Source organism: Pantherophis guttatus, chromosome 15 (assembly GCF_059756535.1).
Source record: "Pantherophis guttatus breed Tessera chromosome 15, ASM5975653v1, whole genome shotgun sequence".
NCBI classification, from domain to species: Eukaryota; Metazoa; Chordata; class Lepidosauria; order Squamata; family Colubridae; genus Pantherophis; species Pantherophis guttatus.
Window position 1 is genome coordinate 16994328 of NC_142077.1, and position 27164 is coordinate 17021491.

The following is a 27164-nucleotide window of genomic DNA, read 5'->3' on the forward strand; positions in this document are numbered from 1 at the left end:
GTGGTGGGTGAGCAATAGATGCAATCATGTCTTCTCCATGGATTCCAAGAGCTGCTTTTCTCCATACTAGCAAAAATGTACCAATATTTTATCCCATTATGTTCATATTGAGATTAATCATAAAAGGCCTGAAATGCAAGCAATACATTCCCTGGAGAAGACTTTCTCCCAACTATTTAACTGATCAAAAAATATCCCTGGTTGTTGAGGCCTCTATTGACATCTTCATTTTCACAGATAAATAATTCCTGCCCTATCCAGTCGGATTGAGGTTGGCAATGGTAGCATTTTATCCATCTAAAAAGTGGAATAAAAAGGACTGTAGCCATTATAGGCCAATTAGACTAACAGATATTTTGGCTAAAATTTATGCCATGATCCTCTTCATTAAACTTGAGAAAAATGCATTCCTTGCAGAAGAACCAGAAGGTTTTAGGTAGAATGAAAAAAAAATATAGATTTTGTAAGCAATAATGCATGTTAATAATCTAATATTGACAACAAATTTGTCTTGAAATATCTCATCTATATCAGTGAGGTAAAACTAGATATTAGTGCAGCATTTGACTCAATAAACAGAGAAATATGATGGAGAAAATGGATGGCCCTCAAAATGGAGCTCAGCCTGTTGGCCCTGATCCAAGCCCTTGTTTGAGAGAGAGATTTGGGCTCAATGGAGCCATGAACAGAAGCATCTATGCTTACCAAGGAGGAAGGGAAAGATGCATATTTGAACCCTTATGTCAGCCTTGGAAGCCATATTAGGCCGGAAGCTTCAATGCTGCCACCTCCTCATGTATGGGAAAGTAGGAGGGGGGATTTAGGAGAGGGGAATTAGTAGACATAATAACATTCTTCCTTTCGGTCAAGGTTAGGGGCTGGGTCGAGGTGGAATGGATGTTGATTGGAGCATGTGATCAAAAGGGGAGAAGTGGGATGGTTTCGGGAGCTTTGACTTACTGAAGGAAAGCCCGGGCTTTTCAGATTCGGGATTTCCCAGATGTGCCAGTTTACCTATTCTGGTAAAGAGAACTTTGGATGCCTGCTTCTGCGTCTTTACTGGGAGTTGGGGGTTTTCTGGAACGCTGACACCTTGTTCTTCAGTCTAGATATGAATGACTTACTTCAACTAATGAGGGATCAAAAAACAGATCATAAATAAATGTTATTTCATTCTTTGACAAAAATGACTAAATTAGTGGACCAATGAAATGCTGTGCATGTAGTATACAGTACTTGGATTTCAGAAAGGCTTTGACAAAGTAAACCACAACCTATTTCTCGGGAAGCTAAAAATATGTGGGAGAGACAGCATCACCCCCAGATGGGCTCAGCCTGTGGTCCTCAATGGAACTATGTCTGCACGGAGGGAAACAAGCAGTGGGGGACCCCAAGGTTCCATTTTAGGCCCAGTTCTCTTCAACATCTTCATGAATGTACGAGTGTACCAATATTTGAGGGACTACCACAGAGAAGAGGGGGTCAACCTATTTTCCAAAGCACCAGAAAGCAAGACAAAAGACAATGGATGGAAACTAATCAAGGAGAGAAACAACCTAGAGCTAAGGAGAAATTTCCTAATGGAACATCTACCCTTCAGAAGTTGTGGGTGCTCCATCACTGGAGGCTTTTAAGAAGAGACTGGACAGCCACTTGTCTGGAATACTATAGGGTCTCCTGCTTGAGCAGGGGGTTGGACTAGAAGACCTCCAAGATCCCTTCCAACCCTTTTATTCTATTTTAAGTTCTGTTACAGGTACAAATGTTTAGCATGCTAAATACCTATTGGAACACACTGATTTATACTGATCATGTGATTTGTCATACTTAAACATTGGATTGTGTACCCTGTGAAGAAGACTTGAATTGTTTTCCCATAATAATTATCTGATAATTAATAAAGCAAATTCAAAAGTTCTGGTCTTTGTGAAATGACATCATAGCCATAGATGGTCAGCCAATAGGGCAAGTAACACCTTTTCTTACCTGGGGTTGTTTTCTCTGAGCCTGAATCTTGGCTCCCTCATCATCCAAGGAGCTCAGTTAGAGAAAGGGCAGGAGTGAAAGTGGTGCTTAAATGAAAACCTCTTAGCTCTCCAGCTTCCTCAGCCCCAATTATTAAAGTATACGAGGCCCAGTTTTCCCCCATGTTCTTACATCAATCTGATGTTTGGGGCTTCAGAGAGAAACCACCAGCAGAACCAACCCAATCTCAGCCTCTGAGGAGGATCTTGGGGTGGACAAAAGAGCTCCAGCTGCTGCCCTCAGAACTGATTTGGGAATTTACACAATTTCTCCTTTGTCTAAATTCAGAAAATATGGGCATTGGCATAAAATTTAATCTATGGAAACTGACAGACTCTGAAAATTGTGGCTGTTGGAACAGACAAAACTTCAATTAAAGACCAATCTTGGATTACACAACTGACAAATCATATTAGGAACTGAAGTCTCCCTGTTTCTTGTATAACTGGAGAAGAAGCTAAAAGGTTTTCTCCACAAAGAATCTGGAATATAGAAGCAAAAAAATAAATAAAAAAAAAATCAGCAATTCCCAAAAATTATTATAGGCCCTTTATTGGAATAGAATACTTCAGTTGACGTTTCCACGTGTTAATCTAATTGCGGTAAATTGTAGGGATGATACAGTAATATGGTTTACATTGTTTATTGTTTTTTAATTTGCTTATTATTTTCCACTTTTATTATACAATCTTGCTAATACTCTTGTGTTTAATATTTTAAACAACATCTGATCAACAAACTATTCTAATACATTCTGAGAACTAGGTTGGATTTATTAAAATCTAATATTTTGGATTTGATTTGACCCCAAATATAACACAGCTTTCTTCATTGCTTTTTCAGATCAATCTTGAAACTTCTTCAGAGGCTCTGAGTGACAAAAGGAAATTCCCCTTTTTTTACCGGATGCTCCCAAAAGAAGGGATCCAGAACCCAGCAATTGTTCATCTCCTCCTCCATTTCAGATGGACCCTGATTGGCCTTTTTACTTCAGACACAGAGGAGGGAGAGAATTTCATGAGGATTTTTCTTCCTGTGCTTGTCAGGAGTGGAATTTGTGTGGTTATATCACAATTGTTCTCAATATCTGAATATGCAGCAGCCCCCAGGGATTCCCTCTCTAAGTGGAGACAAGTCAACGTCTTTGTTCACTTCATGGAACTTGAGTCCATTTGGAAGAGAATTATTCCTTTCCATTTAACGTTTATGCGTCTGCCAGGACGCATTGAAGGGAAAGTCTGGATCCTCACAAATTTTGCAGCGTATCCAATGAACAATCGCAGACTTCTCAAATACATCCATAGTATTTGGAACTTTGTTTTTTTGGCAAAAGAAAGGCCAAAGGATGATGCCTTTCAATCCTATTACTTTGTGGAAGAAAAGTTTCAAGATCTTTATTTTCTCTGTTCTCTTTCAAAGAACGTCTTTTCTGTTAAAGGCCGGAGAAGTTGTACCCAGAAAGCCCCACTGGAGACCCAGGAGAAAGAGAAAAGAAGACAGATCCCAAATCAATATAAATATTACAGTATCATAAAGACTCTGGCCCAGGCCTTGAATGCCGCTTATTCCTCTAGATCGAGGAGGAGGAGAAGGAAGGAGGGAAAAAAGACTTTGGGGACTCCAAGGCTGCAGCCGTGGCAGGTATGGGGGTCCCGATATGGATCCATTAATCTTAGATCCTTTGGAGGAGGAATCCAGAGGAGAAGGAGGGGAACCAACTCAACAGATCTGGCCAATTCAATTTCTCAGGGAATAATGGTTCCAAAGAGTAGATACCATGGCATTTTGATATTACACACTCCTAATTTGAAAATGCTGTATTCTTTTTTAAAATGAATTCCTGTATTTGTGGGTTTGTGATGAGCATGGTGGAATTTCCCCTTTGTTCCGTCCCCACTGCAGGTGGGTCTGTGTGCAGCTCAACAGGCAGCTAAACCCCCCTCTTCCCCTCCAGTGAAAGGGAGCCTGGGGTGGATCTGGGTGTTTCATTGGGAGAAAAGGGCACGGAGAAACTGAGGAAATGCAAAGAGTGAGAATCAAATATAAATAGGAGATAGGCAGCATTAACTAACAGCCAACAAAGAAGCAGCTGGAACCTCTCCAGCGATGCTCCGTGTGAGGGACGGAGGCCTCCGGATTACCATGTGTCTCGGTCAAACCGGCTGCTTCCATCTCCTCCAAAGGCTGAGAGAAAAGGGAGTCTGGCTTCAGACCATACAGTTAGGCTTATCTATAGTTAGGTGGGGCTAAAGCAACAACAGCACAGTAGATACATGTTGTGACATGACAACCTTTATAAATTTGGAGGAGACCCTGAGACCATCTAGCCCAACCCCTCCTCTCAATCCCAGTTAAAGCTTCTCTGACTGATGGCTGCTCAGTCTTTGCATTCAGATAATCCATGAAGAGGAGACTGAACTTCTCTGCTTCACTGGCTAAGCTCTAAAACAGCCCAAACTTTTATCATATTTTTTTCGTTCCTTCAGCTAAAATCTCCTCTCTTGTAACTGAAATCATTTTTCTGTGTCTGACACTCTGGAATAATAGTGAGCAGATCTTACACTCGTGTGTAACCTGTGTCAGTGATTGGAAGAGGGCTGCATCCTCCCTTCTCCAACCCAGAGATTGTGTCAGTTGGAAAAGGGGCTCCCAGACTCCTCCTGATCTTCAGCTCTTCTCCTTGTTCTCTTTCCTCAAGGCTAAGAGCAGCTCCTTTGATCTCTTCCTTGGCTTCATTGTCCTTCCCTGAAGTTCACGTAGATTTTGTGCAAATTCTCCTTCAATTGCAAGGCAGGGGTGGGATTCAGCCGGTTTGGACCAGTTCGGGCAAACCGGTTGTTAAGATTTTGCGCAGTTTGGAGAATTGGCAAATTCCACCACTGGCTGGCCCTGCTCACCCCGCCCCACCCCACCCTGTATATTATCTTCCCTTCACCATGTGGCCCAGCTAATCTCCATGACTCGCCTACAGCCCTCGTCCGCTCTGTTCACCAAAGGTAAGCATGCCGGCCACTCACCCTTCACCTCAGGTTGGGACCAAGGGATATGCCATTTCCTGGCTCCAGCCTAGTCCTGGAGCCTCCGGCCGCTCACCCTTCGCCTTGGTCAGGTCGGGAAATGCACTATTCCCTGGCTCCGGCCTTGCCCTGGAGCTTCCACCCACTTGCCCTTTGCCTCGGCCAGGTTGGGGAATGTGCCAATCCCTGGCTCCCGTCTTGCCCCAGAGCCTCCACACGCATGTCGCTGCCCCCTTCTGGCCTCAAACTACGGTCTCTCAGGCTGAAGCACTGGACCTGGACAGTTCTTCTTACCTGTAAGCAGTCCCATCCGGAAAGTGCTGCAGCAGAGATCTTGCAGCCATCTCTTGCTGAGCCTTGGTTGCTGGCAGAGATGTTCCAAGTGCTCTCTGGATCGGCAGCTGCTTCTCTCCGCTGCTGCTCTTGCTGGGAGAGAGAGCATTTTGTGCAATTTAGCAGCTGTGAGCCGCCACTTTCCCCTAAGTCCCATCCGGAAAGTGCTGTGGCTGAGAGAAACAGCATTCAACATGGCTTCTGCTTGACTTCCAGTGATGTCGCTGTGAGATCGACTCAGGGGAGCGGGTCTCTGCACCCCCACGCTCAATTCTCTTTGTCGGAGGGCCCCCAAAGGGGCTAATATCAACCTGTAGGGGCTCAAAGGGGCACCCTACAGGTCATGGAAAGCGGCGGGTCTCCTGCTAGACCCAGAGTCTCTTCCCTCTCTGACGAACACAAGGCAGCCATCATGACCGTCATGAATCGGGGCAGCCAAAGAAACTATGATTGTGCTGGAGCAGTGAGAGTGGACAGTGATTTAGATCTGGGGGAGGTGAATTTTAATTTTTGCTTAGGAAAAGAAAATCAATCCGGGAAAAGAGGCTCTCTGAAATGTTTTTAAGGTGCGATTAAGGAGAGGCAGAGAGAAATTGCACCCTAACAGGAAATAAGCAAAAGCTATAAAATATGAAAAGACTCAATGTATAAATCTTACTGGCATGACTTTGATCAGGCATTTTAAAATGCTGAACATCTGACCGTTTATTGAATATTCTGTTTGAATCAACTTGAACTATATAACTGGCAGAATAGTTTTAAAGTGGATTTTTAACATTGATTTTTAAGTTGAAGATGCCATCTACTGGTGAATGGATATATACTATGTCATACTCCTAGAATAATAAAACAACCTTGGAAAATTTTGATAAGAGAAGAACAACACCTGGAGGTCTGCTGTATTATCTACTATTCTATACTTAGCTACTTTATGGTTACTAGAGAATACTGGAACTAACTAGCAACTAACTAGCAACAAGGGGCCTGGTGGCGTAGCTGATTAAGCACTGTTACAGTGCACCAGCTGCCTGCAATTACTGCAAGTTCAAATCTCACCAGGCTCAAGGTTGACTCAGCCTTCCATCCTTTCTAAGGTAGGTAAAATGAGGACCCAGTTTGTGGGGTCAATAAGCTGACTTTGTATAAATATACAAAAGAATGAAGGCTATTGCTTAACGCATTGTAAGCCGCCCTGAGTCTCTGGAGAAGGGTAGCATATAAATAAATAATAATAATAATAAAAAACCCTGCTCTAGAATGTTCCCTATAACTGACCAATTGTGTCAATTATATTTTCTCTATATTTTGTCAGTATATGATTGACAATTTTTTTCTCAAACTTTTTCATTCACTTATGAAGATAGTGACAGTATTTGTATCCTATTTAACCATATTTGGAGATTAGACAATTGTAGAAGAAAGATTCAATGTGGGATAAGAAACAACGTTTTCTGTTTTTCAAATTCCTGGATGTTCCCATTCTAGTTTCATCCCTTTCTGAAGAACAATGAATTTTGCAATATTTCTCAGAAAAAAATGTACTTGGACCAAAATGGAGAGATAACGGCAGATATGGGCATTTGGGGCTTATTGGTTCTCCCCAAGGATGTCAGGAGAGAACTTCTGGCGTATTTTAAAAGACAGAGATTTACTATCACCCAAGATGCTCTTTCACGGCTAAAGTTGCTCAATAAGGTGGGAGAAATTTTGGTGTCCTTTCTCTGTTTTCCAAACCCTGAGGTCCCATTTCAATTGGGCTAAACCTATCATCTCCAGGGTGGTTAAAAAATCAAATGGAATAAAAGTTTCCTAAAATTTTTACAGTAAACTTCATTCTCAATTTTAATATAAATATATCAACATCGGGTGGTTTCTACTTACTTTTACTACCAGTTCACTTCTGCGCCTGCGCAGATCGCTTCTGATGATGTAACGATCAGTGGGCGGAGCCTCCCGCTCATTTTACTACCGGTTCTATAGAACCAGTCCAAACCAGGGACAACCCACCACTGATCATCATACTTAAATCTTTTTTCATCTTTTTTCAATTCCATCCCTCAAGACTTTATGAAATAGATTTTTATTAAATAGAAAAGTAAAATAAAGCAAAGAAAGAAAGAAAAGTTTTTTATAAAGTAATGTTACTTTATTGTAATGTTAAATTCCAAAAGCAAAAGGGAAGAACTAAATGAAGAATCTGCCAGAGGTAAAACAACTGTAGTCAGAGGTTTCATATTTACCCCAATGAAGACCAGAGGCTACTTATCTCCATCCATTTCTGCCTCCATTTTCCATGGACGGAGAGTCCTAACACCTTTTCTTTGGCATTTCTTTTCTTCTGCTCAGTCCCTGCCTCAGTCCAAATGTGTGGAAAATTGTCATCCTGGATTTGTCAAGAGGGTGCGAGAAGGAGAACCAGTTTGCTGCTACGACTGCGTTCCTTGTCCGGAGGGGACCTTCTCCACTCAGGAAGGTGGGTCACACTGAGGAAAATGGGAGGCTTTGTGGAAGAGATGGGAGGAGCGGGTGGCAGACTGAGCAAATTTTATTAACAGCAGAGGAAATATCTCTCTTGCTTTTTGATTTGGATGTATGCTGCTAAATTTACCTTTCTAGGAACATCTGAGTTCTTTGAAATTTGATGAATTGTTTTAGGTCCACCTTCTGAAAGACCTTGCAATTCACTGTATATTGGATCCTCCCCTTGAGGATCACTGAGAAGGTCTCACTAGTCCATAATCTGGTGCTGTGGATAGTTATGGGGGAAATTCATTACACAAATATTCTACCAGTCATGTTGATCAATCAATCAATCAATCAATCAATCAATCAGAATAGAGCTGGAAGGAACCATAGAGGTCTTTTAGTCCTACCCCCTGCTCAAGCAGGAGACCTTATACCATTTCAAAGGAGTGACTGTTTAATTAAATCATTAAGAAATACTTCTTGGTAAATGCCTGGGGTATCACCTGTTATGCAAAGAAGGTATTTTCTGTAAGATAAAAGGACAGAATATTAAAGAAAGTTGCTTTTTGGTTTCTCAGATACGGAAAAATGCACCAAGTGTCCAGATGATAAATATCCAAATGAGGACCGAGTTCAGTGTATCCCCAAAGTTATAACCTTCCTGTCTTATGAAGAACATCTGGGCATCATCCTGGTCTCTTTTGCCCTATTCTTGTTTCTAACAACAAGCCTTGTTTTAATCATCTTCACTAAATACCGAGAAACTCCCCTTGTCAAAGCCAACAACCGGGACCTCTCCTACATCCTCCTGGTCTCCCTCCTGCTTTGCTTCTTGTCTCCTTCTCTCTTCATTGGTCAACCAAGGAAAGCCACCTGCCTTCTCCGACAGATGGTCTTCAGCATCATCTTCTCAGTTGCCGTTTCTTCTCTCTTGGCCAAAACCATCACAGTGGTGCTGGCCTTCCTGGCCACAAAACCAGGAAACCGAGTGAAGAGATGGTTGGGGAAGAGCTTGGCCAACTCCATCATCCTTTCTTCTTCTGCTGTCCAAATTATCATCTGCTCCATCTGGCTGGGAGTTTCTCCCCCCTTCCCTGAGTCTGACCTCCACTCCCAGCCTGGAGAGATCATCCTGCAATGCAACGAAGGGGCCGTTGTCATGTTCTACGTCACCCTCAGCTACATGGGCTTCCTGGCTGCCATCTGCTTCACGGTGGCTTTCCTGGCCAGGAATCTGCCTGGGGCCTTCAACGAAGCCAAGCTGATCACCTTCAGCATGCTGGTCTTCTGCAGTGTCTGGGTGACTTTTGTGCCCACCTACCTGAGCACCAAAGGGAAATCCATGGTGGCTGTGCAGGTCTTCTCCATCCTGGCCTCCAGTGCTGGTCTGCTGGGCTGCATCTTCATCCCCAAGTGCTACATTATCCTTCTGAGGCCAGACCTCAACACAAAGGAGCATCTTACAGGCAGAATAACTGTAAAAACATGAGATATAACACCCTAATATTTAAAGGGATTGTAAAATGTTCTTTTATTTGAAAGTACACATTATTTCCTCTTAAATAGTATTCAGGAGTCAAAAAAATAATATCTACATGTTTTCAAATGAGAAAGGACTGTAATTCTTGTATCTTTTCAGCTCAATAAATTTTGCTAAAGTGAACTGTGCAGAAGTCATTCAGAGAAATTTGGTGTTCAGCAACAGCTATTGAATGTGAGTGTGAGAGATCTCAAAAGATCGATGGTTCATTGAGGGCGCTTCCAAGAAAAAGGCAGCACGCAAGGATGCAATCAAGTTGAATCTTTATTAAGGAATAAAGTAGGTAAAATGAGTTCTCTGGCATCCATGCCTGGATTGAGCCCATGGGTCATTCCCGTAGGAAACTAGAACAAGAGCCAAAGAGCAGCCCCTGTGCAGGGGTTCTTATAGGGGCCCTTGGCCCCTCCCTTACCAATGGGTGTGAGGGGGCCAGAGGGCCATTAACTCTCCCCAATGGGGCTGCAGGGGCCGGAGCCCCTTGACCCACCAGGGGGATCAAAGGTGCCTCTTTCTTGCCAGCCAATGACAGGTACCAGTGAGTGTGTGAGGGGGTGAGCGGGTGTCATAGACATGCAGATGCAACATACACGTTTACAGGACCAAACATAAACACTGGCACAGAAGGTTGTGTCGGTCAATAGGCACAGGGTTTTTTTTTTTTATTGAAAAGTTTTAGTCTTTTACAAACAAATTTTCCGCCCCCTTCCTCCCCCCACCCATTCCCTTCTCCCTTCCCCCCTCGACTTCCCAGAGCAAAATACAGGGTATCGCATTCAGCAAACATAATCAAACATAAACTAACTATAAGCTCTTAACTCCCCCTCTCATTTTAACTCCCCCATATATACCAAAATATAGGAATATAAGAGTTCACCTAAATTCATTCATAAGCTATTTGCAACTTTTTAGTCCCATATTTGTTTTGTATATAATCAATCCATCTTCTCCATTCCAATATGTATCTTTCATTCGAACGATCTTTCAAATATGCAGAGATTTTAGCCATCTCCGCCAAATTAGCTATTTTTAAAGTCCATTCTTCAATAGTAGGTAAGTCTTCCTTCTTCCAATACTGCGCCACCAACAATCTGGTTGCAGTTATTAAGTTCAAAATCAGATTAGTCTCTATGACTGTACAGTCTGTAATTATACCCAGTAAAAACAACTGTGGAGTAAATTTTATCTTCTTTTTAAGAATATTTTGTATAATCCACCATATCTTAATCCAAAATGCCTTAATTTTTTTACATGTCCACCATATATGATAATACGTTGCATCATCGCATTTACATCTCCAACACATAGGTTGTAAACTTAGATACATACAAGCTAACTTTTTAGGATCTAAATGCCATCTATAAAACATTTTGTAAAAATTTTCTCTCAAATTTTGGGCTTGGGTAAATTTTACATTTCTGACCCATATTTTTTCCCATGTATCCATCATTATTGGTTCCTCAATATTTTGTGCCCATTTTATCATACAATCCTTCACTAACTCAGTTTCTGAATCTATTTCTATCAATGCATTATACAACCTTTTAATATGCATTGGGCTTTGATCCCTAATTTGTTTTATCAAATTTTCCTCATTTTGCACGATACCAATTTTCTGATCCTCTTTCCATCTATTGTACAACTGTCCATACTGAAACCAAGTTTGAATTATCCTTTCTTCTTTTAATACCTCTAAAGACTTTAACTGCAATGTACCTCTTTCCATAATAAGAAGCTCTTTGTAAGTAATCACATCTTGTTTCTGTTCTACACTTATATTCTCTATTGTATGTCTAGGTTTAGACAATATATGTCTATATGTCTATATTGCCCATATAGGTAATTTATTATTTAATTTATATTGATACTTTTTCCATACACGTAGTAATGCATTCCTCAATATATGACTTTTAAAATTCTTATCCACCTTTTTATTATATAATAAATATGCATGCCACCCATATAGCAAATCACACCCCTCAATATTCAATATTCTCTCTTCTGTTGAGTTAATCCAATCACTAATTGCTGAAAGAGCAGCTGCCTCATAATACAATCTTAAATTAGGCATTTTAAGACCTCCTCTTTCACGTATATCTTGCATTATTTTTTGTTTTATTCTCGGTCTCTTTCCTGCCCACGCAAAATTAGTAATGCCCTTCTGCCATTCATTCAAATTTCCATCTTTTTTCAATATTGGTATCATTTGAAAAAGGAATAAGAACTTTGGCAAGATATTCATTTTCACTGCAGCTATCCTTCCCAACAACGATAGTTGCAATTTTTCCAGTTTTAGATTTAGATTTAGATTTTATTGGATTTCTATACCGCCCTTCTCCCAGGGGACTCAGGGCAGTGTACAGCCACATTAAAACACATGAATTTATAAAATTTAAAACCAATTAAAACAAATATATACAATTTGGCCCTCAATTAAAACACACATACACCCACTTAAAATTCATATTAGGCCAGTCCGGCTTGGTGAAACAGGAAGGTCTTTAGGGCACGGCGAAAAGTACACAGGTTGGGGCTAAGACAAAGCTCTAGGGGCAGCTCATTCCAAAGGGGTGGTGCCCCCACAACGAAGGCTCTCCCCCTGGGTGTCACCAGTTGGCATTGTTTGGCCGACGGCACCCTGAGGAGCCCCTCTCTATGGGAGCATATTGGCCGGTGGGAGGCTATCGGTGGCAGAAGGCGGTCTCATATGTATCCCGGTCCTAAGCCATGGAGCGCTTTAAAGGTGGTGACCAACACCTTGAATCGCACTCGGAAGACCAACGGGAGCCAGTGCAGCTCGCGCAGGAGGGGTGTTACATGGGTGCGCCAAGTCGCACCCATAACCACCCGCGCGGCCGCATTCTGGACCAGCTGGAGCCTCCGAGTGCTCTTCAAGGGGAGCCCCATGTAGAGAGTGTTGCAGTAGTCCAGACGGGATGTGACGAGGGCATGAGTGACCGTGCGCAGGGCATCCCGGTCCAGAAAGGGACACAACTGGTGCATCAGGCGAACCCGATAGAAAGCTCCCCTGGCCATGGCTGCCATATGCTCTTCCAAAACAGCCGTGCATCCAGGAGAACACCCAAGTTGCGAACCCTCTCTGTGAGGGCCAAGATCTCACCCCCAATAGTCAGCGATGGCGCCAGCTGACTATACCGGGACGCCGGAAGCCACAGCCACTCAGTCTTGGAGGGATTGAGTTTGAGCCTGTTTCGCCCCATCCAGATCCGCACGGCCTCCAGGCACCGAGACATCATGTCAAGGGCATCATTGGGGTGGTTCAGAGTGGAGATGTACCGCTGAGTATCGTCAGTGTACTGATGGAATCTCACTCCGAAACCACAGATGATCTCACCCAGTGGCTTCACATAAATGTTGAACAGAAGAGGTGAGAGGACAGACCCTTGCGGCACTCCCATACACAAGGCACCTCGAGGTCGACCTCTGTCCCCCTGCCAACACAAACTGCATACGGTCGGAGAGGAAGGAGGAGAACCACCGCAAAACGGTGCCCCCCACTCCTAACCCCTCCAATCGTCGCAGTATCACAGTATGATACCATGGTTGATGGTATCAAAAGCCGCTGAGAGATCTAATAGGACAGAGGAACAATCCCTGTCCCGAGCCCTCCAAAGATCATCAACCAATGCGACCAATGCCATTTCCGTGCTGTGCCCTGGCCTGAAGCCCGACTGGAACTGGGGAAGCAGTGCAGGGTTGAGTGACGGGAGGAAGGGCATAAAACCTCTTGCATGCTTTGATCCGGGTCCACCTGGTGGATTTGAATAGAATAGAATTTTTTTATTGGCCAAGTGTGATACGACACACAAGGAATTTGTCTTTGGTGCATAGGCTCTCAGTGTACATAAAAGGAAAAGATACGTTCATCAAGAATCATAAGGTCGAACACTTAATGACTATAATTATAACCCTATGACTATAATTAAGTGTTGTGATATGGTAGAACCTAGAATTCTGAAGGTCTCTACTGTTGATTCTGTGTTGTCTAGTATTGTGAGAGGTGGAAGTATGGGAGGGATTCTCCTAAAGTCCCCCACCATTTCTACGTTTTGAGTGTCTTCAGTTCCAGATTGTTCCGGTCGCACCACGAGGCTAGTTGTTCAACCTCCCGTCTGTGTGCGGATTCATCATTGTCTCGAATGAGGCCGATCACTGTTGTGTCTCCTGCGAACTTCAGAAGTTTAACAGATGGATCCTTAGAGATGCAGTCATTGGTATACGGAGAGAAGAGAAGTGGGGAGAGCCTTGGGGGGGGGGCTGTGCTAATTTTTTTTAAAAAAAAATTGATTTATATGCCGCCCTTCTCCGGAGACTCAGGGCGGCTTACAATGCGTTAAGCAATAGCCTTCATACTTTTGTATATTTATACAAAGTCAGCTTATTGCCCCCACAAACTGGGTCCTCATTTCACCTACCTTAGAGAGGATGGAAGGCTGAGTCAACCTTGAGCCTGGTGAGATTCGAACTTACAGTAATTGCAGACAGCTGGTGTTAATCACAATGCTATCAGTCTGCTGAGCCACCAGGCCCTTGCTGATGCTTTGATAAACTTTTGCTCCTTTAGGGTACCAGATTGCCTTTCTTGCTTTCTTGCTGGTTTCCTATTTCTAACAATATGGATCTATCAATCTTAGATCCTTCAGAGAAGGAACCCAAAGGAGAAGGAGGGGAACCTTCTCAACCACATTGGGCTTCAGAAGATCAACGGTTGGGCCAATCTGATTGCTGGAGACATCATCTTCTAAGCACCAGGCCCCACGACAGATAGATTTTTGGTTTTAAACGCAGTTAATTTTCAAAGGATGTATGCATTTTTAAATACACTCATGTCTTTATGGGTTTGTGATTAGCATAGTTGAATTTTACCTTTATAACTTTGAAGGACACCCTGAGACCATCTAGCCCAACCCTTCCTCTCTGCAGGAGTCCCAGTCAAAGCTTCTCTGACTGACGGCTGCTCAGTCTTTGCTTCCTCAGTGAAGGGGAGGCTGAACTTCTCTGCTTTGAGGGCTCAGCTCTGAAATGGCTCCTCTTTTCAGGGTCTTTTTCCTCTCCTTCGGCCAGAATCTCCTCCCTTCTGACGGAGCTCATTGCCCCATCCACCCCCCACCCCCCATCTGGAGCAACATGGAGGAGATCTGGAGCTTCTGTGCAACTTGTTCCAGTTATTGGAAGAGGCAGAATGGGATTTACAACCACAGTTAAGCTCAGCATTTCTGTTGCTAAGCAAGACGGTCGTTAAGTAAGTTTTGCCCTATTTTATGGCTTTCTTGCCTTTTCTTCTTAAGTGAATCATCGCAGTTGTTAACATGGTTGTTAACTAAATCTGGCTTCCCTGTTGATTTTGCTTGTCAGAAGTCGCAAAAGGAGATCAGGCGACCCTAAAACGCTGCAACCATCATAAGTGGATGCCAAGAATTCAGATGTTGATCACCTGGAGACTCTGGGGATGCTGCCATGATCCTGGGAAAATGATCAGTGCCATTGTAACTTTGAAATGGTCACTAAATGAACCATTTTTCGTAATCAACCTGATGTTTTCCAGGCGTTTATAAATAATTTTTTTTCTATGATTCATTTTATTTATCATCTGCTCTAGAATGTCCCCTATAATTTACCAATTGCATCAATTATATTTTGTTAATATATATTTTGCCAATATAGGGTTGAGCAATTTGCTGGACATTTGTTTTATTTATGAAGGTAGTAACGCCTATTTTTCTAAATGTATATTTTGATGTTAGGCAGCTGTAGAAAAAAGATTCAAATGTGTAAACGCTAAATGGGATTTTTTTTTAAAAAGCTTTCAGATGTTAAACTTCCTGGATGTTCCCCTTCTAGTTCCATCCTTTCCTGCAGAAGAATGAGTATTGCAATATTTCCATGATGAAACTCTACTTGGATCAAAATGGAGATGTAGCAGCAGATCTGGCAATCCTGAGCCATTTGATTCGCCCCATGGAGAATCCCATCAAACTTCAAATGGGGACTTTGGAAAGACAGAGACTTACTATCAACCAGAATGCTCTTTCACAGCTAAAGTTCCTCAACCAGGTGGGAGAAATTTTGGTGTGATTCCTCTTTTTTCCAAAGATTTATGACCCATTTCATGTGGACTAAACCTAGTTTCCAGAGTCCATGACCTTCACTGAGAATTGAACATGGGGAGTAGAAACCTTATAGTTTTCTTTCTATAGGCCACTTGGGAGCCTTCAGTACTTTAGACCAAGCTGTTCTTCAGCTGCTGTAATACTGAAGACTCTTTGTAGCTGGTTCAGCCATGTCCAACCTGGGATGAGAAACCCTCAAGTGCTGGAGGTTGTGTTGTTAAGAGCCTCAGGTTCGCTTGTTCCTTGTCCTGAAAGAGCAAAGCTGAAGGGGATTCTGTTGAAGAGACCCTGAATTGAGGTTTGGACTGAATGAGATGAAATTGGATCATGGCTGGATGGAGCTCCTGGGGGTCCCATTGGGAGAGAAGCTTCCTCTTGTCCTGCTTAGGGAAATGGTTCCCTGAAAGGGCAGCTCCATGGTCTGTGATGTTTTTAAGTAGTCCAGACCTGGTCAAAGGTAGCCATATCTGTCTTTGGGGGGAGCAATTGGCCTTCTGCCCCTAGGAAGGAGGTCCAAGACTTTCAGGTCACATAAAATGAGAGTGACCAGTGAGAGAATCCCTTGTCCCAGAAACCTGAAACACAACTTTAGTTCAAAGAAAAGCTCTTTCCGATATCAGAAGTAAGGAGACAGATTGTGACAGGAAATGCTACTTAGATTTGGCCTTTGATAATTAAGAGGGCTCTTCATCTGAAACTGAGTGGCCTTGTTGATCGTGAGTGTTAGCTATCTTCAGTCCCTCTGCTTGAAAAGGAGTCTCCAAATTCAACTACTATTAAATGTGGGTCTGTCTTTCCATGCCAGTTGGAGTCTCCTAATTGAAGTTCTTCAACACAAAGGACTTTTTCTTGGATAACTGGATGGGCCTTAGAAATATCTCCTCCTGACCCAGGACTCACACTTATGTCCCCTCTGTTGCAGCCAAAGATTTGCGACTTAATCTTTTTCAGGGACACCTCATGATCTCCCCTCAATCTCACTACAGTTCTAGAAACTGTGCAGAAACCTTCAGTCTTTTTTTTTTTATTGCAAAAGTTTTACAATTACATTTTCACCCCTTTTTTCACCCCCCCACCTCCCTCCCCAAACTTCCCATCCTCCCTAACCCTCCCTAACCCTCCCCCCCCAGACTTCCCTATTATGTACTCATAACTAATAACACTGATATATAAGCTTGAACCCATCCCTCCCCGTGTAATTTTTCCTCTTTGTCTCTTTACATTGAAATATTTCTAATACATTATTTTCAAATAAAAGCTATTTGATACTTTCTAGTTTGGTATTTGTTCTGAACATATTCTATCCACCTTTTCCATTCCCGTTCATAAGTCTCTTGTGGACAGTCTTTTAAATATGCTGAAATCTTCGCCATCTCTGCAAAACTAGCCATCTTCAAAGTCCATTCTTCGATAGTGGGCAAAGCTTCATTCTTCCAATATTTACCTATCAACAATCTTGCTGCTGTTATCATATACAATATCAGTTTTATTTCACCCCGTGTAAAACCCTTAACTATACCCAATAAAAACAACTGTGGAGAAAATTGAATTTTTTTCTTCAAAACATTCTGCATGACCCACCAAATTTTTATCCAAAAAGCCCTAACTTTCCTACAGGTCCACCAAACATGATAATACGTAGCATCTAAACATTCACATCTCCAACATTTTGGCTGAACATTAGGGTACATACATGACAACTTTTTAGGATCTAAATGCCATCTATAAAACATTTTATAAAAATTTTCTCTCAGGTTTTGAGACTGTGTAAATTTAACATTCTGAACCCAAATTTTTTCCCAAGTTTCCAGCATCACTGGTTCTTCAAAATTCTGTGCCCACTTAATCATACAATCTTTAACTAATTCCGTTTCTGAATCTCTTTCTAACAAAACATTATAAAGCCTTTTAATATGCATTGGACCTTTCTCTCTTATATGTCTAACCAATTCTTCCTCATGCAACATAATACCAGTTTTTTGGTCCTCTTTCCATCTCAGTTGTAATTGATTATATTGTAACCAAGTTAAGTTAAACCCTTCATCCAACAGTGTCTGTAATGTCTTCAGCTGCCATCTGCCCGCATCTGTGAAAAGAACCTCTTTATATAAAAACTCCCCGAGTGACATTATATTTGTATTCCACAAAGTATGACCAAGATCCAGCCATAGCGGTATTTTATAATCCCATTTGAGTCGGTGCTTCTTCCAGACTCTCATCAAAGAGTCTCTAAGTATATGACTTTTAAATACTTTATCTACTTTGTCGTCATAAAATAAATAAGCATGCCATCCAAATTCAAGATCAAAACTTTCTGCATTCAATATTCCAGGCTTTTTACTTCCAAACCAATCACTTGTTAAAGTTAAAGCTGCTGCATCATAATATAACTGTAGGTTTGGGAGTTTAAGGCCTCCTCTTTCTGGAACATCTTGCATAATTTTCAATTTCACTCTCGGCTTCTTCTCGTTCCAGACAAACTTATTCACACCAGACTGCCAAACTTTCAGTTGTTTATCACTTTTAAGCACCGGAATCATTTGAAACAAAAACAGAAATCTTGGCAAAATGTTCATCTTAACTGCTGCTATTCTTCCAAGTAAAGACAGTTGCAGCTTTTTCCAAGTCTCCATGTCTTTCTGAACCTCTCGCCACAACACCTCATAATTATTTTGAAACAATTTCATGTTTGATTCTGCAACCTGAACTCCAAGATATTTTACCTTAGGTACAATTTCAAAACCTGCCCTCCTTTCAAGCTCATGTTTGCGATCTTGTGTCATATTTTTAACTATCATTTTAGTCTTTTTTAAATTCAGTCTAAAACCTGAAACTCTACCATAGTCTTGTATAATGTCCTTCATCAGGATTGTTGATTCCATTGGTTGTGATAGGGTAACAACCAGATCATCTGCAAATGCCTTTATTCTATAATCCTCTTGCCTTATCATTATGCCTTTCAAAATTTTAGAGTCCCGTATTGTATTTAGCAAGACTTCCAATGTTAAAATAAATAAAAGTGGGGACAACGGACATCCCTGTCTTGTTCCTTTTTCAATTTTAAACTCTGTCGTCAGACTTCCATTAATAATAATCTGTGCCTTTTGCTCTTGATAAATTGCTGAAATCGCCTGTATAAATTGGTCCCCAAAGTCCATCTTTTTTAAAGTCTTTAGTAGAAAATTCCAATCCACTCTATCAAAGGCCTTCTCTGCATCCAAAAAAACCAGCACTGCAGGAGTCTGTTTATTCCTATCAAGATATTCCAATAAATCTATTACTTGCCTTACATTGTCCTTCATATATCTGCCCTCAATAAATCCCGCTTGATCCTCATGAATCACCTTTTGAATTACTGGCATCAACCTGTTGGCTAATACTTTCGCATAGATTTTATAGTCTGTATTCAAAAGAGATATTGGTCTATAATTCTCTGGTTTTTTAGGACCAACTTGTTCTTTTGGTATCAAAGATATATAAGCAGTTGTCCATGATGGGGGTATTTTACCCCCTTGTTGAATATTGCAAAATAAATCTCTAAGTTGTCCCACCATTTCAGCTTGTAAAGTTTTGTAATACACTGCGGTCAAACCATCCGTGCCAGGAGCTTTGGCTGTTTTTAACTGTTTAATTGCTGCTATTATCTCCTCCTCTGTTATAGGATGATTCATTCTTTCCTTTTGTTGATCAGTAATTTTTGTAACTCTCTTATCATTTAAATATTTTTCTATAACTCCATTCTGCACCTCCTCTTTGGCATATAGTTTGGTATAATAATCCACAAAAGCTTCTTTAATTAATTTTTGTTGAAAAATTTCTTTCCCTCCAATATCAATACTATCAATAGTCCGTATACTTTGTTTTTTCCTCAATGTGTAAGCTAACCATCTGCCCGGTTTGTTAGCGTTGCAAAATGTATTATGCTTCGCATATTGTAAATTTGTTGCAACTTGTTCCGCCATAAGCATTTGAAATTGGTCTTTCAAAAGTTTTATAGCACTTCGTATTCTTTCATCTGTTGGGTTTTTAATAAGTAACTGTTCTTTATTCTTTATTTCCGTTTCCAATTCAGATCTTTTCTTTTGTCGGAACAGTCTATGTTTCGAGTTCATGTAGATAAGTACCCCTCTCATATAAGCTTTACTTGCGTCCCAAACAATTTCAATTGGGGTACCTTTATTCAAATTTGTTTCAAAAAATTCTTTCAAATGCTTTTTAAGTTCTATTGTATTTTTTTCATATCTAAACAAGTTCTCATTTAATCTCCAAGAACGTCTCTCAACCTTATCCATCTCAATTTCTATCCATACAGGGCTATGGTCAGTCAAAGTTCTTGGAAAAATCTTTGTTCTTTTTGTCTTAACAAGTAGATCATTTGACAACAGGATAAAATCAATCCTAGAAAAAGATCTATGTCTATCAGAAAAGAAAGTGTAATCCAATTCTTTTGGGTTATGTATTCTCCAAACATCTTTTAATTCCATATCTTCTTTCATATCAAAAAAAGTCTGTGGTAGTCTAATTCTAGACTTTGCCAAACTCTTTTTATCTAGTTTAGAATCAATTACTCCGTTCCAGTCTCCCATAATTAAAATAGATCTATAGTCCCATTGCAATATTTTAGTATGTAACATCTTATAAAAATAGTCCTGTTGTTGATTGGGAGCATAAATTCCAATCAAAAGAATTTGGCCATTTGCTGTAAACAATTCAATTGCTACAAACCTACCATCTTGATCTGCTTCTATAACTTTAGCTGTTAACTTTTTATTTACATAAATAACCACACCATTCTTTTTCTGCGAAGTTGAAGATATAAAATGTGTTCCTAGTTTTGAGTTTATCAAATATTTTTGATCTTGAGTTGTAATATGCGTTTCTTGTAGACATATTATATCATTATTAAATTGTTTCAAATATGTAAATAGTTTCTTCCTTTTCTGTGCTGAGTTTAACCCATTGACATTCCAAGATAAACACTTAAAGGTCATCAGCCTCTTTCTGGAGCACAGAGCAAAATGCTTGAAGATCATCCGAAAGCTTCGATCTCGCTCCTCCCATCGCTCCACTCTCTTGTACAGTACTCTTAACTGTCTTCTTGTCTTGTCTTTCCTGTTGTTGTTGTTGCTTTTGTTTAAGTAGTTTAGATTGAGCTCTAGTTATACGTTGATCTTTAACTTCAGTCAACTGAATCAAATCCAAAATTGGAGAAGAATCAAACAAGGGCTCACTCAGAAAACCTCCTTCTGCACCTTGCACTACTTCTAATTCCTGCTTAGACTGTTCTTGCAATTGCCTCTCTTCACTCTCTTTAATCTCCAAAACTGTGGATGTACGTGGAGATGGTGTTCTTTCCTTAAGAATAGTAGTGTAAAAGTGTTGTGCCTTCTCCACGGTATTCAACCGATATCCTTCTCCCTTATATCTAAAAATTATCCCAGCAGGAGCGTCCCACCGGAAGGGTATCTGTAAATTTCTCAATTCCTTAACAAGAAAACCAAATTCTTTTCTGGCTTTCAACATTTTAGGAGGTAGTTCTTTAAAGATTTCAAGTCGTGAACCCCCCACTTGTACAGAAGTATGAAAAGATTTTTGCAGGATATCATTTCTAATTCCTCTATCTGTAAAATATATGACCACATCTCTAGGCAGTTGTCTTTGTCTGGCCACCCAAGAGTTCACTCTATAGCTTTTATCTATTTTGTGAAATACCACATCAGGATTAACTTGTAAAATCTTGGCCAAGGCTTCAGAACAAACTTGTCTCAAATCCTGTCTCTCCCCCTCTCGAATTCCCCGAAGCCGTATGGCGAATTCCATCGCCCGGAATTGTATCATAACAATCTCATCTTCAATTCTCTGCATTTTATTGTCAACTTCATCAATTTTATAATCATTGTCTTTCATCTTGACATTAACTTCTGATTTAAATTCTTCAACTTTAAAATCAACTTTCCCAATAAATTCTGCCAGGCCAGACACCACTTCTGAAATTTTTTTGGTCACCTTATTTTGATTCTGTTTCACCATATCTTTAACTTCATTAATTTCCTGCATAAATTCCTGATGTGATTTTTGAAGTTTATCATCTATCTCCTGTTGACATTTTAAAAATTTATCATCCAGAGTTTTAGAAATAAATTGTTTTAAATCTCCCACATCAAATTCTTTTTTCTGGGTCTGTAACTGCTGTGCAGAGGGAGGCTGCGTTTCTTGTTTATGTGTGGGGGATCCCCCCCCCTGCTGCCTTCCCTTCCTGCTTCTTTGAAGCCATCTTGCCACGTAGTCTGGATTTTCTAAAAGGGGAAGTTCCTTTTCCTTTCCCTCCTACACAAAGACTTCTAAAAAAGTCCCCCAGATTTAATCAGTTAAAAGCTAAAGTAAAACAAAGTCCAGTATTAAAAAGGGAGAAATTTTCCACTTGCTTCTCTTCTCTTATAGCAAACAAAGTAACTTTGCAACAACTTGGAAACTTGTAACACAAAATAACTTCACCAATCCACATTCATTGGCTCGTTAACTTTAAGGCTAAGCGCCATGTTTTTTTTCAAAGCACTTTCACTCACTCAAATTTGTCTTGGTTTGAAAAGTCAACAAAGCGCTGATACTTGCGTTTCCAAGTTTCAGGGTTCAGATAGGTTCGCTGTTTGTTAAAGCTGATTCTTTTCAAATTACGTTTCCTGCAGCCGGCTTGTTTTGCGAAGGCAAAATCGTCCCACGTCGCCCGGAGTTTCCGCAGGGTGGAAGGGAGCCACACCCGTTCTCTCCCCAGAAACGATTCCCTGGGGGACAACGGGGGCTCAACCTGTGCCCTGCGATCTCTACTTCTTCAATCCTCAGGATTTTGAAGCTTTCAAGCCGCTTCTAAGTAACGAAGCGGCTCTACGGGCGACGGGGCTGGCGGAGCTCCGAAAGGCACCGCCGTCGCCGAAGGCAGAGAAACCGGAAGTCCTAGAAACCTTCAGTCTTAAGAAAGGAGAATATTGGTAGCTCAGGGTTGACATGAGGGCTCCTTGGTGCTCTCTGAGCTTGCTTGTTTTCTTCCAGGCATTTCATTACTCAACTAGCATCATCAGCTATAATTTATGAGGATTTTTTGCTTTGTCTCTTAACGGGGAGACTGTTTTGAACTAGTGTCAAAGGGGATCAGCTTTGCAAGGCTTTCTGTAGTCCAGAAGAAACCTTTCCAGACCCTACTGGTCAGAAGTTTCCTTTTTAATAACTTTTTACTCTACTTAAATAAATCTTTATTAAATAAAATAATTTAATAAATCTTTGACAATGACGGTATTTAAAAATTTAATATGATCATCATCAACATAGATAGATAGATGAAGAGTGGAGGAATGCATTTTAATACAGTCATGAGGGGGAACCTTTACGTTTGTCACAATGTTTAAATCTTTTCTCAATTCCATCCTTCCAGACTTTATTAAGTAGAAAAGCCTTTTATTATTCCAACGTGTTGTGCCAGAAGCAAAAGGGAGGACCTAAAGGAAGAACCTTCCAGGGTCACATCTCCTACACCTGTTTGGAAGGAGTCAGAGATTTCATATTTACCTCAGTGAAGCATTGAGGCTACTTGGCTAATGTCCATTTCTCCTCCCATTTTCCATAGACGGAGAGTCCTAACACCTTTTCTTTGGCATTCCTTGTTTTTCTGCTCAGTCCCTGCCTCAGTCCAAATGTGTGGAAAGTTGTCATCCTGGATTTGTCAAGAGGGCTCGAGAAGGAGAGCCAGTTTGCTGCTATGACTGCGTTCCTTGTCCGGAGGGGACCTTCTCCACTCAGGAAGGTGGGTGACATGAGAGGAAACGAAGGCCTGGTGGAAATGGATTTATCCGCAGCATTTTGATGAAAGTGCAAATTAAAACATGCCTTGAAGCTCAACTCTTTTTTTTGTTTATTTAAAATGCACTAGAAATCCTCTGATTTCATATTCCTTAGCTATAAAAGTATTAGAAAATTATATTATCATTTTTTTTTCCTGTGGAATGGTTAAACAACATATCTTGGAAAATATTCCTGGAATCGGGTTTTGTCCAAAAAAGTTATTTCTTGAAATGTAAAGGACAGAATATTGAGGAAATATTGCTTTTTCCTTTTCTCAGATACAGAAAAATGCACCAAGTGTCCAGATGATAAATATCCAAATGAGGACAGAGTCCAATGTATCCCCAAAGTTATAACTTTCCTGTCTTATGAAGAACTTCTGGGCATCATCCTGGTCTCTTTTGCCCTACTCTTCTTCCTAACCACAGGCCTTGTTTTAATCATCTTCATTAAATACTGAGAAACTCCCCTTGTCAAAGCCAACAACCGGGACCTCTCCTACATCCTCCTGGTCTCCCTCCTGTTTTGCTTCTTGTCTCCTCTTCTCTTCATTGGTCAACCAAGGAAAGCCACCTGCCTTCTCCGACAAACGGTCTTCAGCATCATCTTCTCAGTTGCTGTTTCTTCTCTCTTGGCCAAAACCATCACGGTGGTGCTGGCCTTCCTGGCCACAAAACCAGGAAACCGAGTGAAGAGATGGTTGGGGAAGAGCTTGGCCAACTCCATCATCCTTTCTTGTTCTGCTGTCCAAATTATCATCTGCTCCATCTGGTTGGGAGTTTCTCCCCCCTTCCCTGACTCTGACCTCCACTCCCAGCCTGGAGAGATCATCCTGCAATGCAACGAAGGGGCCGTTGTCATGTTCTACGTCACCCTCAGCTACATGGGCTTCCTGGCTGCCATCTGCTTCACGGTGGCTTTCCTGGCCAGGAATCTTCCTGGGGCCTTCAACGAAGCCAAGCTGATCACCTTCAGCATGCTGGTCTTCTGCAGTGTCTGGGTGACTTTTGTGCCCACCTACCTGAGCACCAAAGGGAAATACATGGTGGCTGTGCAGGTCTTCTCCATCCTGGCCTCCAGTGCTGGTCTGCTGGGCTGCATCTTCATCCCCAAGTGCTACATTATCCTTGGGAGGCCAGACCTCAACACAAAGGAGCAGCTCACAGCCAGAATCAATGTAAAAACATGAGACGTAATCTATTAGAATATTTAAAGAATGGTGAAAGTTCCTTTTATTTGAAAGAAGGCAGTAATTATTCCAATTTAAATAGTATATTTTGAAATGGGAAATGGTTGAATGACTGGAATTATTGCATTATTCATCCCAATAAATCTAACTAAGGAGAAATCTGTGAAAGTCATTCAGAGGAATTTAATATTTTGCAGCTCCCAAGAACAGCTTATAATTTGAGGAAAATTATTGGGCTCCTGGGGGGGGGCAAGGTGGGAGGGGCGGGGAGGGGGCTCCAGCCGAGAGGACGAGGGCCCCGAAAGCGAAAGTGACAAAAGAAAGAGAAGTAGGAAGGAGAGAAAAAGGAGGGGGAGGGGAGGAGCAGCCCCCTCTTCTTAACTGGCTTCCAGAGGCCCGCCAAGCAAGGCTGCTGGGGGGGGGGGAATTGGGGCCTTTGCTAGGCACGGGGTTCCCTCTGAAGCACAACCAATGCCAAAGTAGCCCAGAAAAGCTGTGACCTCCCTGGTCTTCCCCTGAGGGGATGGGGCCTTCTTGCAGGGGCTGTGGAAATGCCCCTCCCTCCTTTCTTGCCCCTGGGCTGCACTCCCTTGGCTGCCCTCCACAGTTCCCTCTGGAGTGAGTCGGTCTTCAACGTCGGCTCTCCTGGGCCCCATCTTCCCCCACGGGGAGTCCAGGCCGTCTCTGCCACTCAAGGCGTTTCCGTCTGATTCTTCTGCGCTGCGTTGAAGGCAGTCAGGTCCGACTCGGTGGTTGCTCCTGGGCGCTTCCCTACCCGGACAGAGCCAGACCTCCTGGGAAGCCATGCCTGGAGCTTGGGGGGGCTGCTCACTCTCCCTGCATGGAGGCTGCCTGAGGTGGCCTAGTGGTCCAAGGAGCAGCCTAGGAACGGAGAGATTCTGGGTTCAAATCCCACCAGCTGGGGGGCTCTGGGCCAATCGCTGATCCCAGTCAGCCTTTGCCCCCCTGCGATCAAGACACAACCCTCCCCACTAATGGAGTAGCAAGAGTAATGGGTGAATCCTCTTGGACACCCCAGAGTCAGCGATCAACACAACAACAATGGTGTGGCGGTAGACCGGGGACCATCCAGAGGAGACACCCTGCAGCACCCCAACAAGGTCACCCAGTGTCACCCCAGGGGCAGAGACCAACACAACAACAGCGAGACGGTAGACCGGGGACATGCCACTGAGGGAACCCCTCAACATTCCGGCAAGGGCAGCCAACGCCACCCCGGTGAGGGAGACCTCCACCAACCCAGCACAGCAGACCCACGGCACCCCAACAACAACAAACAACAACCTGACGAGGAAGGCCGAAACCACCCCTGCGAGGAGGGCCTCCACCACCCCTGCGAAGAGAGCCTCCACCACCCCGGCGAGGGAGGCCTGCACCACCCCGGCGAGGGAGGCTAACAGCATCTTTGTACCCACATGCAGCAACGACTCACCAGGCAACGCCATCCCAGGAGAGAGGGACTCTGCCACCCGTGTGAGGGAGGCCTGCACCACCCCGGCGAGGTCAGACAAGTGACACCGCGACCTGGCAGTCACCAAGGGAAGTTATTGGCCTCAACCGAGGGACACCCATACCAGAGCCAGCCAAGACAGAGGGACCCGAGACCCCGATCGGATCCCACCACCACCGACCTGGTAAAGATCAAGGGGAATACCAGGGACTTACCGGGTTTCAGCAGTTCCCCACCGGTCAGCGACGACGGTCGGCGACAGGAAGTTGATCACCCAGGCCAGGAGGAAGACCAGCATCGCCAACAGACAGAGGTCCGAGACCCGGCCGGAGGTGCAGGGGCAGAGCCTGCACACTCGATGGCCGAATCCTGTCTGGTTCCAGGGAGGGAGCCGGTGGACACAGGAGCCCCACCTGTCCAGGATGACAGCGAAGCTCAACTGGGACTGTGCAGGTCATCTAGGACTGTTCGGCGTCCTGCGTACCTGCGCGACTACGTACTAGATGGACTTGATGGACAGACTAAGAACTAGGGGGGGGAGGAGTGTTATGTCCTTTTAAGGACATCCGCTGGGGATTGGCCAAATCCACTGGCGGGAAATTCAAATAGTTGTCAGGGGGCGGTGCGACTGCCAGAGCGAATATAAGGAGAGCTCCGGCAGCACAGCGCCAGTCTGTTCTTATTGAATAAAAGGTACTGAATGGACCTGAGCTCGTCGCGTCTTCTTTTCCTGCACCTGATCTAACACTCTGTTCATGGGGAAGTTGCGGAGGTGATGGGGAAGGTCAGCCCTTCTTCGATCCCCACTACAGGCGGCAACATCTGGGCCAGGTGAGGCTTCATCAGCATTGCGGGAGAGAAGAGAGATGGCAACCCTCCCGCCCGTTATTCAGAGACCGGAGCCCTGATCGGAGGAGTTTGTGGATTGATGAGCGGTTAAAAGGAAGCCTGGTGTTCTAGACGTCAAGGGGGAGGAGAGAGAAAATTGGGGGTGGGAGTCGGTTGATTGGTGGTGCAGTGATGCGTCCTCCACGGGTGGGAGGTTGAAGGGGCGACCGCAGGCAAAGGCTCCTCTCCAAAGAGCGGGGAGGGGTTCGGGGAGCGCAGCGCAAAGACTTCAAAGTCAGTGGAGCTTTTGTGTGGCTGCTGGGCCCTGTTCCGA

The 27164-nt window shown here is 42.9% G+C and overlaps 1 long non-coding RNA gene across 1 annotated transcript in view; it reads right to left on the bottom strand.

The window, feature by feature from the left end:
- The window catches only part of LOC148112009 (uncharacterized), a 48172-nt gene extending 21008 nt beyond the window's left edge, over positions 1 to 27164 (bottom strand). The window contains exon 1 of the long non-coding RNA XR_015730019.1: positions 26218 to 27164. This is a non-coding gene — a long non-coding RNA (uncharacterized LOC148112009). The remainder of the gene's footprint in view (positions 1 to 26217) is intronic.